The following is a 13,308-nucleotide window of genomic DNA, read 5'->3' as shown; positions in this document are numbered from 1 at the left end:
TTGGTGTCCATTGGTAGCAGCCAATATACTCTAACATGAAAATAGAGGGTTGTTTACTGCCAAGTTCATAAGATCTCTTGTCCTATTTTTCAGTCCTGTCCATTTTTCTTTATAATCTTGAAATTACATGTGAGGGAACTAATACATCCATAAAAATAAAAATCTTTTCTTTCCCCAAAATAACTTTATATGCAAAATTTTAAAATATTTAGTTCCTTTCAAACCACCAAATTTGCCATAACATGTCTAAAACTCAGGAAACATGTAAAATAAGAATTGTTTCAGATAGAAATTCCCAGAAGGAAATACTTTTTACAAAATGCTTATAAAGCCAGATAGATTTGGGGGTTAGAAAATTATCTCTTACAGTTTTAGACCTCACCGAGATTTTTCTTCCTGTCTCTAAGACACAATTCAACTGTTTATGTTCACTCTGGGGAGACTTCACATTTAAAATATTAGTTAAAACTTGGTTAACTTTTACATTAGTTAAAAATATTTTGGCAAGTTTGTATTTGTCTGTGTTCATATGGCTCAAAAGAGGTTAGTTTTGAAAAAATTGAAACTGGCAAGCCAGTTACTTCTAATAACAGCCTAATTGATTTATCTACTTAACAAAAACAAGTAGATACAGAGAATTTCTGGGGCTTTCCAAGTTCAGCACTTCCCTAAGATCTTTACTATCAGCCCATGAGTTTACTGTGGGACACCCGGCTCCGCACAATAAAAGCCAGTCCTCTGTGCACTCACTCCTCGCAGATCCCACTGGCCCTTCTGTACTGGATCACACTAGAGAACCTGAACTTCTCCTTTCTCTCCCCAGCACAGAGCTCACATTCAGTAACTGCAGAGCCGTCAGCTCTGTCTTCATTGCAAGTGCTTGAATTCGGCCAAATGCGCTTCGTGATGTGTAGATGAAAGCATCCTTAAGACAAAAGAGTAACTCTGTGTCCAAAGTTGTATTATGTTAAACAGTCACAAACTGCTAATAACTACATAATAGTCTTTGACTTTTTTCTGACTGTATTTCTGAGTCATTCAAAGTAAAACCAGTTCTTTCAACAAGCAGGCTATCTAATCTTTCAACTACTTACCAACTATAATTCAAGCCAGATGTGGGAAAGGAAAACATTTACACTTTTAGCAAAACCCCTATTTTAAAAATTCTCTTTTTAACTGAAACACAAAAGGATAAAAGTTGTACATATTAGTGGGGTACCATGTACCATGTCCTGTTCAATACATGTATACACTGCATAGTGTTCAAATCAGGCTGAATGTACTTTTCTCCTCAAACATTTATTCTATTTTGTTGTAATGACTTTCAAAACCCTTTTCCTATAGCTTTTTGAAATGGACAGTATATAACCATTATCCATAGTCACACACTATGCAATAGTGCACCGGCACTTTCTGGTTCAATCTAATTGATCAACTGTCCCCTATTTCTGAGCCCCAAGTCTCCCAACTCTCCCTAGCTTCTGGTAACTACCATTCTACTCTCAGATTCTGAGATCGAATTTTTTAGATTCCACATACAACTGAGATTATGTGGTGTTTTCCTTTTTGTGCCTGACTTATTTTATTTAACAGAATGATGACCACTTTCATCTACATTGTCAAAAATGACAGAATTTCACCCTTTTTAGTGCTGAAAGGCCTTCAGCGGTGTGCAACACAGTTTCTTTACCCATTCATTGGCTGATGGACACTTAGGTCATTTCCATTTCTTTCCTATTGTGAACAGCAATAGGAACCTGTACACCATGAGATAACATCTGCTAATGCTGAGATAATGGAGCTAACGTGAACTATACTTCCTCAAATGTCAAAGAGAAATGCAAATGACAAAAAAATCTCGGTGGCATTTATATACTGGGTCTCCTTTAGAAATAAAATTGAAGTAGAATATTCATTGGGCTTCATTAAAACTGCAATGTGAGTTATGAGATAGGGCAAAGGCTTCAGAAAATGATATTATGGTGCTCAGATAACAGAAATGATACACACAGGTTCATGTTTCCACATGTTCTGACTCTGGGGCAAAATTTTCCAGTTGTTTCTCTTCCATCATACCAAGGAAAAACCTGAGGTTTTCAAGAATATAAATTTCTGCTTTTGTTTGTATTCTGTAGGTCTGTATTCTGCAGGTCTCCAGAGTGTTAACCCCAACCCAGAAATCTAGAAATCATGTGCTTCAGTGCCATGTAGGTCCTGTGACATCCCAAGCCACAGCCTCAGAGAAGGCTCAGAACAGGTAGCAAAAGGTTCAAGCTATTTTTACCTCCCAAAATTCATTGAAACCTCCATGGAACTGGTCTCTGTAGCAGTTCCTGGGGTAAAATCCAGACAATTTGCAGAAATTCATATAGACATCCCATTTACTTTCCTAGATCATTATGAAGCCACAGAGTTAGACAGTCAGCATCTCTAATAGCTGCTACAAGGAACTGACACTCTCAGAAACACACACACACACACACACACACACACACACACACACCCCTCCCAAATCTTGGACAAAGCACCAATAAAAACACTAAAACAGCTATTCACCACATAGCTAAACACAGTTATTTCTAAGAGATCAAATCTCTTAGAGACGCCCTGGAAGAGGTGCCAGGGAGAGAGACTTTGATCCTGACCTACTATGTTTCAATGATGCTACAAAGAGTTACACATCCAGGGAGAAGGGTAGATAAGCTATTCTAGTCGTTCGTGTTATCAAAGATAGCTACATTTTGATGAGCACACATCTGAACTAGCTAAAAGCTTTAGGGCTGAGCAGGTCATTCCTCAACTGTGTATCAAAAATGAAATGAAACTATTTGCACAGAAGAGCAGTGCTGTCTCACTGATAATCAACGGTGAACTAAGACAATACTCTTATGCATCAGAAAGGCAAGATCAAAAGGAGAAAATAAGTACAATCTTGGAGAGGAAATAAAAATGCGGCATTCTGACACTTAGCTTGTGGGAGAGCACGAACTGATGGAAGCTTTTTGAAAGACAATTTGGGCTTATCTATCAAAATGTGAAGGGTGCAGTGTCTTTGACTTAGAATTCTGCTTCCAGGAAGAAAAGTCCTATGGAAATATGTAAACAAATGGACAAGAGAGTTTACAGAATCCTGTTTATTATAACATTGCTTTGAGGGCCTTGTGATTTAGCTCAGCGGCACAGCACCTGCCTGGCAAGCGCAAGGTCGTGAGTTTGATTCCCGGTACTGGAAACAAAACAAAACAAAACAAATTGCTTTGAATAGCCAGCAAAATTAAAACCAAACTGTAAAGGTTGTTTTAGGAAAAAGAAGAACGAGCTCTTTGTATACTGACATATAAAGGGTTCATAAAGTATAAAGAAAAATGAGCAAACTGCAAAGCAGGGGATGTGCTATGACCCAATTTATATTTTAAAATAATATTGTGTGTGAGAGCTTACACGTGAATGTCACATCCTACCCTGGATATCACAAGCAGGATCAGACCCATAGTAGAGACTCTACAGCATGGAGCAGCTTCCTTTCTGCGACTTCCTGCCTTTTTTATCAGATTAGTTAGGAAAATGGGTAATCAAAATGATAACAATATGACCTTTGTTGCCAGTGATAAAAAAGAAAACCACTCTCTTAAATAAACACTGTAATAGAATGCTGGATCTGTCCAGGGTTGTTTAGATATTATTGCTTCTTCTTTCAATGTTGGGTATTGCACCTAAGGTCTCATGTATGATAGGAAAGTGCTCTATCCCTGAGCGGTCTACCAGTCCTTTTTATTTTATTTTTGACACAGAGTCTTGCTAAGTTGCTGACATTGGTGTCAAATTTGCGGTCCTCTTGCCTCAGTCTCCTGAATAGCTAGGATTACAGATATGTGCCACCAGGCTCATAGTATTCTTGAGCCTAGAAGACTTAACTATAAGTTCTATAGCAAAAAATAACTTTGCTTTAAAATTCTAAACTCCTCAGCTGCAACTACTTTTTACATTAAAATAATTTATGATTTTTTTAAAGCAAGACAAGTTTCCTGAACCATATATTATTGAGCTATATCAAAAAAACTTATATATTGTCATAAAAACCTAAAGTGCCTGAAGACTTCAGGATTCTTTACAGGTACAGTTTGGATGTTCTTTTTATACCAAACTTGCTAACATGAAACAAGAGGAACAAAATTTATATGCAAATCCCTGAGGAGTAATAAGATGTTGAGAGGATGTACAGTGGAAAAGAGATATCAACATATTCATGGAAAAATGATAAGGAACTGAGAGAGCCAAACACCAAGTATGGGGACAAGGAGGCAATAAAAAGTCATTTCTCTCTATAAGACTCAGAAAGACTCAGGTGCTAGAGGCACCGGATACTCACAAGTTGAGCAAGGACCTGCGTCAGGAGTGTCTGAAAGTCTTTAACAGGGAAGTGGATCTCTAGACTTCTTTCCCCACTCAGCATATTCAGGAAACTAACCTTTACCCATCTCAGTAAGAGACCAGATATTTTTTATATGAAGATATTTATTATGTAAAGGACCCAAGATCATCTCTTTTCAATAGTGTCAGGAGAAAATGTAGCCCTGATGCTTTATGGGATTCACTACACACAATGCGTGGGCCTGAAAACAGTAATGGTTGTGCACCATTCTTTGGAGAACTGGGAAAACAGTCAAATCATTTTCTACAAGGATTAACACTCTCATAAAACTTGGGTTGAAAAAGGTTTCTCAGACACAGCAACACTGACACCAGGACCAGTTAGTTGGAAGGAAAGAAGATGAAATGGGGGAGGTGCTGGAGAGAAGAGAGGAAGAAGCAACACTGAAAGTCTCCACCTAAGCAGTAACTGTCTCCTGTGTAGCTTTGCCCCAGAACGATGTTAGCCATGTAGGCAATCTTCCTTTCTACTCAATGCCTATGTAAGGAGATTAAATGATTCTTTCTTGAACAAAGTGAAGAGCCCCAGAAAAAAAAGGCTAATCAATATACAAACACTTCTGGAAGAACCCACCAAAACACCTGAACCCCACCTAATTTCTCTATGTGGTCTATAAGCTCTTCCCTCCACCCATGGACAAAAGTCCCCCAATCATCTGTAAAGTACATTACTTTTAATTAAACATGACCAAAGTAAGATGAATAGTGTCTTAGTCACTTTCCTTGTGGCTGGGAGACAATACTCAGCACCTCCACTGTAAAGTAGGAGAGGGTTATTTTGGTTCACAGCTTGCAGAGTTTTCAGTCCAGAATCTGTGGCTCCAAAACAAGACAACGTGGCAGAAGGGTATGGCAGAGTGAAAGGTGCCCTCAGGTTGGGTGGAAAGTAGAGAAAGAGGGAAGAAACCAGAGAAAGAGATCATACCCTTCCCAATTATAGCTCCTGTGACTTGTCTGTCCAACCAAGCCCTAAACATCACAAGCCCTAAACATCTTCCTAACACCGCAGTTAGCGCTAAGGCCCTCACAGTCCAATCACCTTTCAAATGCCCTGCCTACAAGCACAGGAGGCTTGGGGTGGGGCCATCTAGTTAAGCAGTTGAGAAAAGACTCTAATTTGAAAATCAGAGAGCAAAGCACACAGCCAGGTGAAGCTGCCGCTGAGAACTGGCATTGAGAAGTAGGGAGGAGTGGAGCAAAAGAAACTGTTTTTCGGTTACAAGTCTTCTTGAATTACTTGACCTTCGAAGCTGTGTTCACACTCCTTTGCAATTGTAGTATGTCTATTTTAAGAAAGAATGTTTTTAGAATAGTCATTCAGGTACACAGCACAGTTCCTCTGGGCAATAAAGTTTTTGGTATATTTTATACATTTCTATTATGTTTGAACTTTTGTAATGATTAAGTGTCTTTGAATTTTTTTAAACAAGATGAAAATATGAAAAAAGAAAGAAGAATGGAATAATAAATCCAGGAAGAATAGTCAGGCCTGCTTAAGCACACAGAATTACAGGGTTTAGGGAGAACCCTAACTCCCTAATCTCTTTTAGTTGTTGCAAGGCATAGTCATACCCTGAAGGCTAAAGCAGTAGCATCCTGAAGATTTAACCCTGGAGGAGCCACAGACATAAGGAGCTTCCAGAAGCACGCTTGCATGCCACTCAGAGGCAAAGAAAGCGCTGAGGATTTGGGCAAAGGAATCCCAATGAACTCCAAAAGAAAAACTCTGCATTTATCCACATCTGCTGAAGAAAGTAGGTAAGTACAGAGAGTTACAGCCCAAAAGCAATCCACCCTCATGTTCACCCTGTGAAAGAGAATCTGGAAAAGATTAAAAACCACGAAAGGACCTTGGACATGTCCCATCCCTTGTCCTGTGGTTAATGCAGCTTGAGATATCACAGCTGTTGTGCTTTGGAGACAAGTAGATCTCAGGAAAGATGTGGCAACTGAAGTACAACAGAACCTTTCCAATTTGATGGTGTCCCCTGGGTTTAAACCTCTCATGAATCATAAATCAAGCCATTTCTCCTTTTAAGAATTAAAAGGACTGGGGATATACTCATTGCCTTGCATACAGACTGAGATACAAGACATGCAAAAGACAAGGAATGCAAAGGGAAGCCAGCCAGACAGTCTGTAAAGTGTTCATCCTATGCTGTGGGTGAAATGCCAGAACACTGTGTATGGTTGTTCTTTGTGATCCTACAATAGGGTCAAACCATGAATCATCTTGAAGTTTTTGATGAAGTGATCAAATGAACTGGCAATTTACTTGCCTAAGATTTGGTTCTGATATCTGCTGTTTCCATCAAATACTTTGTTTTAAAATGGGAAGACTGATGTTGTGATATGTAAAATAGACAAGAGGAAAAGAAGACCATAGCTTTGGCCATTTGAGGTCTAACCCATGGTAATTTTGAACTTATATAAATCAGATAACTTCTTACTCTAAATGGACTCACCGTCCTTGTGCTTCTGGAGTATGCATCCAGGGCAAAGAGGCTTTACCAGTCTTTGGTGCAGGCTGTCCTCTTACCTATGTGCTTTTCAAAGTGGAGCTAAAACATTAAGTTCTGGAGTGGAGTGGGCAGCAATGCTGGATGACATCAAGTTTTGCAGTTGCTATTGATCAGAGCTCAGAAACATCTGGCACCTCCCTCTCTTTCTTTCCCATCTACGAGATTTTGGAACATACCACCCAACAGAATTAGAAGCAAGGCATTTTCTGATAGGAGAATGTGGAAAAGTTCGAATGTAGCACAACATGCATCTCTGCAATCCTGGAGAAACTGGCACTATCTTAGGAAAAAGTAGAAAGAATCCAAGAGAATGGACAGGGCTGAGGATAAACTTGAGACCTCCTAAGGGAAAGGACCAGACCCTGCTCCAGAGAAACCAGAACTTAGCTGCAAAATCAAAAGGTCAAAGTTGATTAATGAGCTCTATGCTCATGGTATAATTGCCCTCTTGAAACTGTTTTTACCACCAAAGCAGCATTCCACAGTTTTGAGAACACTTTTTTAAAATGACATTGTATACCCTGGGAAAAAGGAATTTTTTTCTCTTAGCTCTAAGATGGCTGAAGACATCAAATTTAAATTCCAGACTTGTACCCACCATAGTCAGCAGAAAACTCTGCCAATACAGACAGCTTATTTGGAAAATATCCACAGGAGCAAAGTCCTGGAGCAAATAATTGTAGACTTTTTGTCCTTGGAATTAAGAGACAAAAACACCTGGGGACATATTGTAGTGACCTTGCTGCATTCAATGCACAAAACAGTCACACCAAGGGCTAGAAAAACATACAGGACTACCATGTGTTACAGGAGAAATAATTTTCCATGTGCAGGATGTTATTCAAATTCACTCAAAGAAAGATGGCTCTTATGAGAGGTATTCATTAAAGCTGGTTTCAAAAATCTAACATCAGTCCCGAAAAGCTCCACAATAAATTGAAGAAACTTAGCTCACTGTGTTGGCTACAATACAACCTAAGCTACCATATGACCAATACCACAATCTATCCTGACTCAGTCATATCACTTATCTATTCCTAGAACAATGCCACATAAATACAGTTACAGAACCTCAGCAGATTGTAATAACAAACACTTATTTTGTACACAAATCAGCACTCCACTTTGGTGGGCCTGCTGCTCAGGGACAGATTCATCTGACCTTGGCTGGTCTCCATTTGGGTCTACATCAGCTGGAAATTCAATAGGGCACTGGTTCGTGTCTTTTGGCATCAAGGTTTAGTTGGGATATTTGCTGCCTAACTCCTGCAGCTCTTAATCCCACAGATCATTTCAGCCTTGTCTTTGTGTAGGAGGCAAGGAACAATGAGAATGAACAGGAACTCTGGGAGCAAAGCTCAGAATGAGCATTTCTTCCTGCTTGCTGTATTTTATTAGCTGAAGTGAATTCCAGGCTGGTACAGATTTCAAGATGAGGAAGACTCCACCTCTTCATAGGAAACACTAACATACACATTGCATGAAGCATGTGTATAAGAAAGGATGAGAAATCCAGGCTATTAGTGCAGTCAGTCTGCCAAACTAGCCTATTGGCATGATAGAATTAGTTCTGGGAGTAAATCAAAAGAACTTGGATTGTAGGCAATGTAGTGTCAGTGTGGGCTGAAGCTTCTAGAATTTTAATGAAGGCTGGAAAATGTGGTCAACTCATTTCTATTTTGTCACCAGAGTTCCAGACACATGGAAGTGAACTGGTCTGAGTCCTAGGACACAACAAGGAAAAATTTGCTCAGCTGCTTTGCTACCATCTAAAAAGCAAGCACTGTTGGCCTCCACCATAAGGAAAGGCACTGCAAACTGCTCAGGATCCCATCTGTCTTCCCCCTAGCCCACATTTTAATGTTAATTTCAATGTCCCACTTCTAGATACTGATCTGGATTGTTTTGAGTATAAGAGAAATCCAGGTCAACCTAAGTCCAAGAAGTGTCAGGTTTTAGGGTTGGCCTCAGACTTGCCTGTATCTAAGGTATAAATGACATTATGAGGACTTTTCCATATCTTGTTTGTTGATACCAGTGATCATTAGTTTTAGATAGCCTATGTTTTAATAATTATTTCTGAGATGAGGTAAGAAAAAACCTTTTTTCCCTAGAATCTTATAGCTGCTATATTGCAGAGAGCTTGATGAGAAGCCAATCTGTTTGATTGGCTGAATTTTGAGTTCAGTCAACATCTTTGACCAATTGCAGTGACCAGAAGGATGGATTGCTCTGTTATCCAGCTCTGAGCCTTATATCTTTGTTTACTTCTGAGGCACAAAGAAGTAGAAGTGGAGGAAAGATCCCTTTCTTAATCACAATGCAAGGTGGTTGTATCATGGGAGTGCTACACTCATCAGTAAATTAAGCCACTGATGAGTTCATAGCAGAATGTGCTATTAGGAGATGGGTCCCAGTTGGAAATGGGTTACTGGGGGCATAATTTGAAAGGGTATATTCTTGCTGTCTGCTTCCTGGCTGCCATGGGATAAGTAGCTTTCTGCTGCCATCCTTTCCACCATGCTGTTTCTGCTTCAAAACCTGCAAACCATGAACTGAACCCACTGGAAACTATAAGCCAAATAAACCTCTCTTCCTTTAAGTTGTGGATGACAGGTATTTTTGTCCCAGTGACAGAAAAATGACTAATATACTCCTCAAGCCTTACAAACAGTCTTACGATTGATTACTCAACTCTAATACAACCTCGAGACCTCCAAACCTGCACCAAGACGTACTGAGGCACAGTGCCGAGCAACTCTTCCTGAACTCAGATAAGTTTAGAAGGATGATTATAGTACCCACATTTTAGCCTGCCTCTGGTCCAAACCCCAAATGCAGCATTGTCCGCACTGAATCAGGTACTGCCCTTTCATACTCATCTGGTTCATACTTTTAATTTATAATTGATTCAGAATGAAGAAAAGAAGAAGATTGAGAAATTAAGTTCTATTTCAGACTCCAAAACCAAAGAGTTGATTTTTTTCATCCTGAAGGTCTTAGGACACAGTATGGGTTGTTCTCATTTTCAAGCAGGTTTAAGGTAGGAAACACTTGTATGTTTTGTAAAGGTGACCGTGGAGGCAAGATGGAACACAGGAAAAGGGGAAAACTAGCACTGAAACCAAAAATTTAGTAAACAAGAGCAATGGGGAAAGGAATGAAGGCTGGAGCTGCCAGAGTTGCAAGGAGTGTGGAGAAGCACTGAGGAACACAAGAGACTATGCAGAAGATGGAAGAGCTCATAACATAGGAAATACAGCAGAAAAAACACATCCTATAAGATAGCACAGAGACTAAACTTTGTAGACTGCAAGAAGATGAAATCCCCTGTTTTCTTTCTGTTGGAGGGAAGCAAGAAGCAGACAGCTGGAATCCTGTCTGAAACAGAAGGAAAGATTTTTAAATCTTTGTTTATTTTTCACTTGAAAGGGATTTGTCCTGAAAACTGTCAAGATGTATGGGTGCTCTTAAGGGATTTTGGCAAGATATATACAAAAGAATGCTTTGGTTAGCTACTCCAATGTAGTCCTCTGGGATCTTAAATGATAGCAGACACTTGGGAGCCTCTAGATCCACTTCAAAAGGTTGGAAAATATGGCTAATTATTTTCTTTCTAAGTTCCCTTTAACTTGAATGAGAGCTTAAGGCTCACTTAACCTTAAGTGATTCTAAAGGACTAAAATAAAAACTATAGAAGCATACAAACCAGAACAATTTATACATATTTTGCATATATAAAAGGTGGAGGAGATGCCTAAGAAAGCTTGTTCTTTCAACATCCTTTCTCATTAGGATGCTTTTAAATACTGGATTACTGTAAATGCTGTACATTTCCTCCTTTGTTACAGTTTCACTTCAGTCACTACATTTTACATAAATGTCGTCTGGACTCTCCAGAAAATGTAGGTTCAGTTCAGCAGTTATAATCCATTCATCATATAGGGTCATGAGTGGAATCAATGAAATTTTTCAGGTTAAGTGCTTAACTTACTTCCAGGCATACAGTAAGTACTCACAGATGGTAGCTATCCCCAGTTACATTTAGCCTTGAGAATACTAGTTTGAACTACAAAAGAGTTTGCAGAAAGATATTGTTTTATTATAAATATATGGCAACCTACCTCTATTTTCATGCCAATCTGTACTCTGTTTTCCATTCCGGTCTGTACTTCTTCCTCCACTGAAGCTTTCCCTGAGCTAAACTGATCAAAAAACAATGCGGAAACTTAGAAGATGATTTTTTTTTTAAACAACAAAAACAGAAAACTTAATGATAATCAAACACTTCCCAAGCATTCGCTGGCTACATCCAAGATAGTTGCTTGCCATTAGCACACTTATACCCCTAGCCCTTTAAGAAAAAGCAAAACTTGTTTCTCATAATTAGTAGGAAGTCCTAAAGTTCTTTCCCAGAACTAGCTTCAAGGTCTTTCCCCAACTTGGCCAGTTATACTTGAATTCAGGGTTTCCACCCTAGAAAGAATGTGGTTATGTCCAAGTGGAATGAGTCAGTGAATTCTAAGCAGAAAAGTTTTCATCTCTTTAAGAGGACCAGTGGAGAGGTTTATTTTTATGGTGAAATAGTGCTTGAATCAGGCCAGAATGAGAGAGCTGTCCCATCTCATTTCCTCTTTTCCATGCCTTGTGACAATGAAAGGGAGGAAGAATTGACAAGAGAGAGAGACTATTTGAACCCTGGAAACAGGCCATTTGGCTGTGTAGGTTTACCAAGTAATCTTGGCCAAGGAAAAAATTTAAAAAAGGTCCCTGTGTAACTTTATGGAACATTAAACCCCTCTGGGGTGCTCATTAAATGCTCATTCATTGTCTGTACAGAGTCCTAAGCTTCATCAAATTATGTTGTTCTACTTGAGGCTGGATGTTCTAGAGACTACATCCCACCTTCAGATTCATTGGGATCTGTCTATAAAATTATGCAATTTTCTTTTAGATTCCTTTTTTTTTTTTTTTTTTTTTTTTGGTTTTTCTCCGGTACCGGGAACCAAACTCATGACCTTGCGCTTGCCAGGCAGGCGCTTTTGCCGCTGAGCTACATCCCCAGCCCCTTCTTTTAGATTCCTAATAGTTTATCACCTCTCCAGCATTAGCCATGTGAAGATGAACTTTTATTGAGTAATTTTTTGAGCAAGTGAGCTTTTCTTAAAGATATTGAAAGGAATAGTTAATGTTTAATTGTTTAATCAATCTTGCATGCCTATATTTGTTTATCTGAGTAATCAATTTGAAGATATCAATATGTAATACAACAACCATTGTTAAATTCCTATCACCTTGTCTGAAATTCTGTATTGCTTGCAGGTGAGAATTTTAGATGAACTTATAAACATGTAAATCACCCAGGCCCTTTTTTGTTAAAAGTCATTGTTAAGGATGGGCTAGTTTAATCTTGTCAATATTCTTCTACATATTACTTCATTTAACCATGACATCTACCTGAGAAAGGTAGAATACATAGTCTTAGTGCTATTTGGTAGACTCTTGTAATAATTACTCATCTACATACTTTGAGAAATACAAAGATGAGTAATGCATAGTCTCTGCTCAATGGTAGTTTTTAATCAAAAAAGAAAGACAAAACAAAAGCACATATAACAACAACACAAAGAGGTCTACAGAATAATTTTGGTTGTTACCCATGTTAATAGAAAAGCATTTAAGGATTCTATGAAAGAAAGTGACATGACTGTAACTTCATTTCAGAAAGCTCACTGCACTAGTAGGATGGAGGCAGGCCAAGAGGAAACAAATGAGGCAAAAAGCAGTAGGAAGCATATTAGTCAGGTTTTGCAAAAATAGATAAATAAGTAAATAAATAACCAAGGAGCTGAGCAGAAGGAAAGAAGGAAGAAAGACAGAGAGAGGAGGCAAGCAAGCCATGAGATTTATTATAAGGAATTTGTGCATATGATTACAGAGGCTGATGAGTCCAGTGATCTGCCATCTGAGAGCTGGGAAAATTGCAGTCTGGGATAGGAAAAGATCAATATCTCAGCACAAGAAGTCAGGCAGAGAATTTAACTTTCCACATTTTTGTTCTACTCAAACCTCAATGGGCTCAATGATTCCCACCTCCCCTGGGGAGGACCATCTGCTGTACTTAGTCTATGCTAATTCTAGATTCATCATCACTGACATACCCAGAAACAATGTTTGACCACTATCTGGGCCTCCTAGAGCCCAGTCAAGCTGACACATAAAATTAACCATCACAGGAGCTATTATAATAATTCACCAAGATAAGAAAGTGGCCTAACCCAAGGAGGGAAATGCAGAGAAGGCATAAAAATATTTTAACTAGGAAAAATGAATAGAACTGGATGATGAGTGACTG

At 38.9% G+C, this 13,308-nt stretch overlaps 1 long non-coding RNA gene across 1 annotated transcript in view; it reads right to left on the bottom strand.

The window, feature by feature from the left end:
- Window positions 1-11,271, bottom strand: part of LOC106149009 — a 69,850-nt gene extending 58,579 nt beyond the window's left edge. The window contains exon 1 of the long non-coding RNA XR_001234885.1: window positions 11,078-11,271. This is a non-coding gene — a long non-coding RNA (uncharacterized LOC106149009). The remainder of the gene's footprint in view (window positions 1-11,077) is intronic.
- Between the last annotated feature and the right edge of the window lie 2,037 nt (window positions 11,272-13,308).

The sequence above is a fragment of the Chinchilla lanigera genome, unplaced genomic scaffold, assembly GCF_000276665.1.
Source record: "Chinchilla lanigera isolate Chin_1 unplaced genomic scaffold, ChiLan1.0 scaffold00003, whole genome shotgun sequence".
Lineage (NCBI taxonomy): Eukaryota > Metazoa > Chordata > Mammalia > Rodentia > Chinchillidae > Chinchilla > Chinchilla lanigera.
This window is presented reverse-complemented; position numbering and strand designations above follow the sequence as displayed.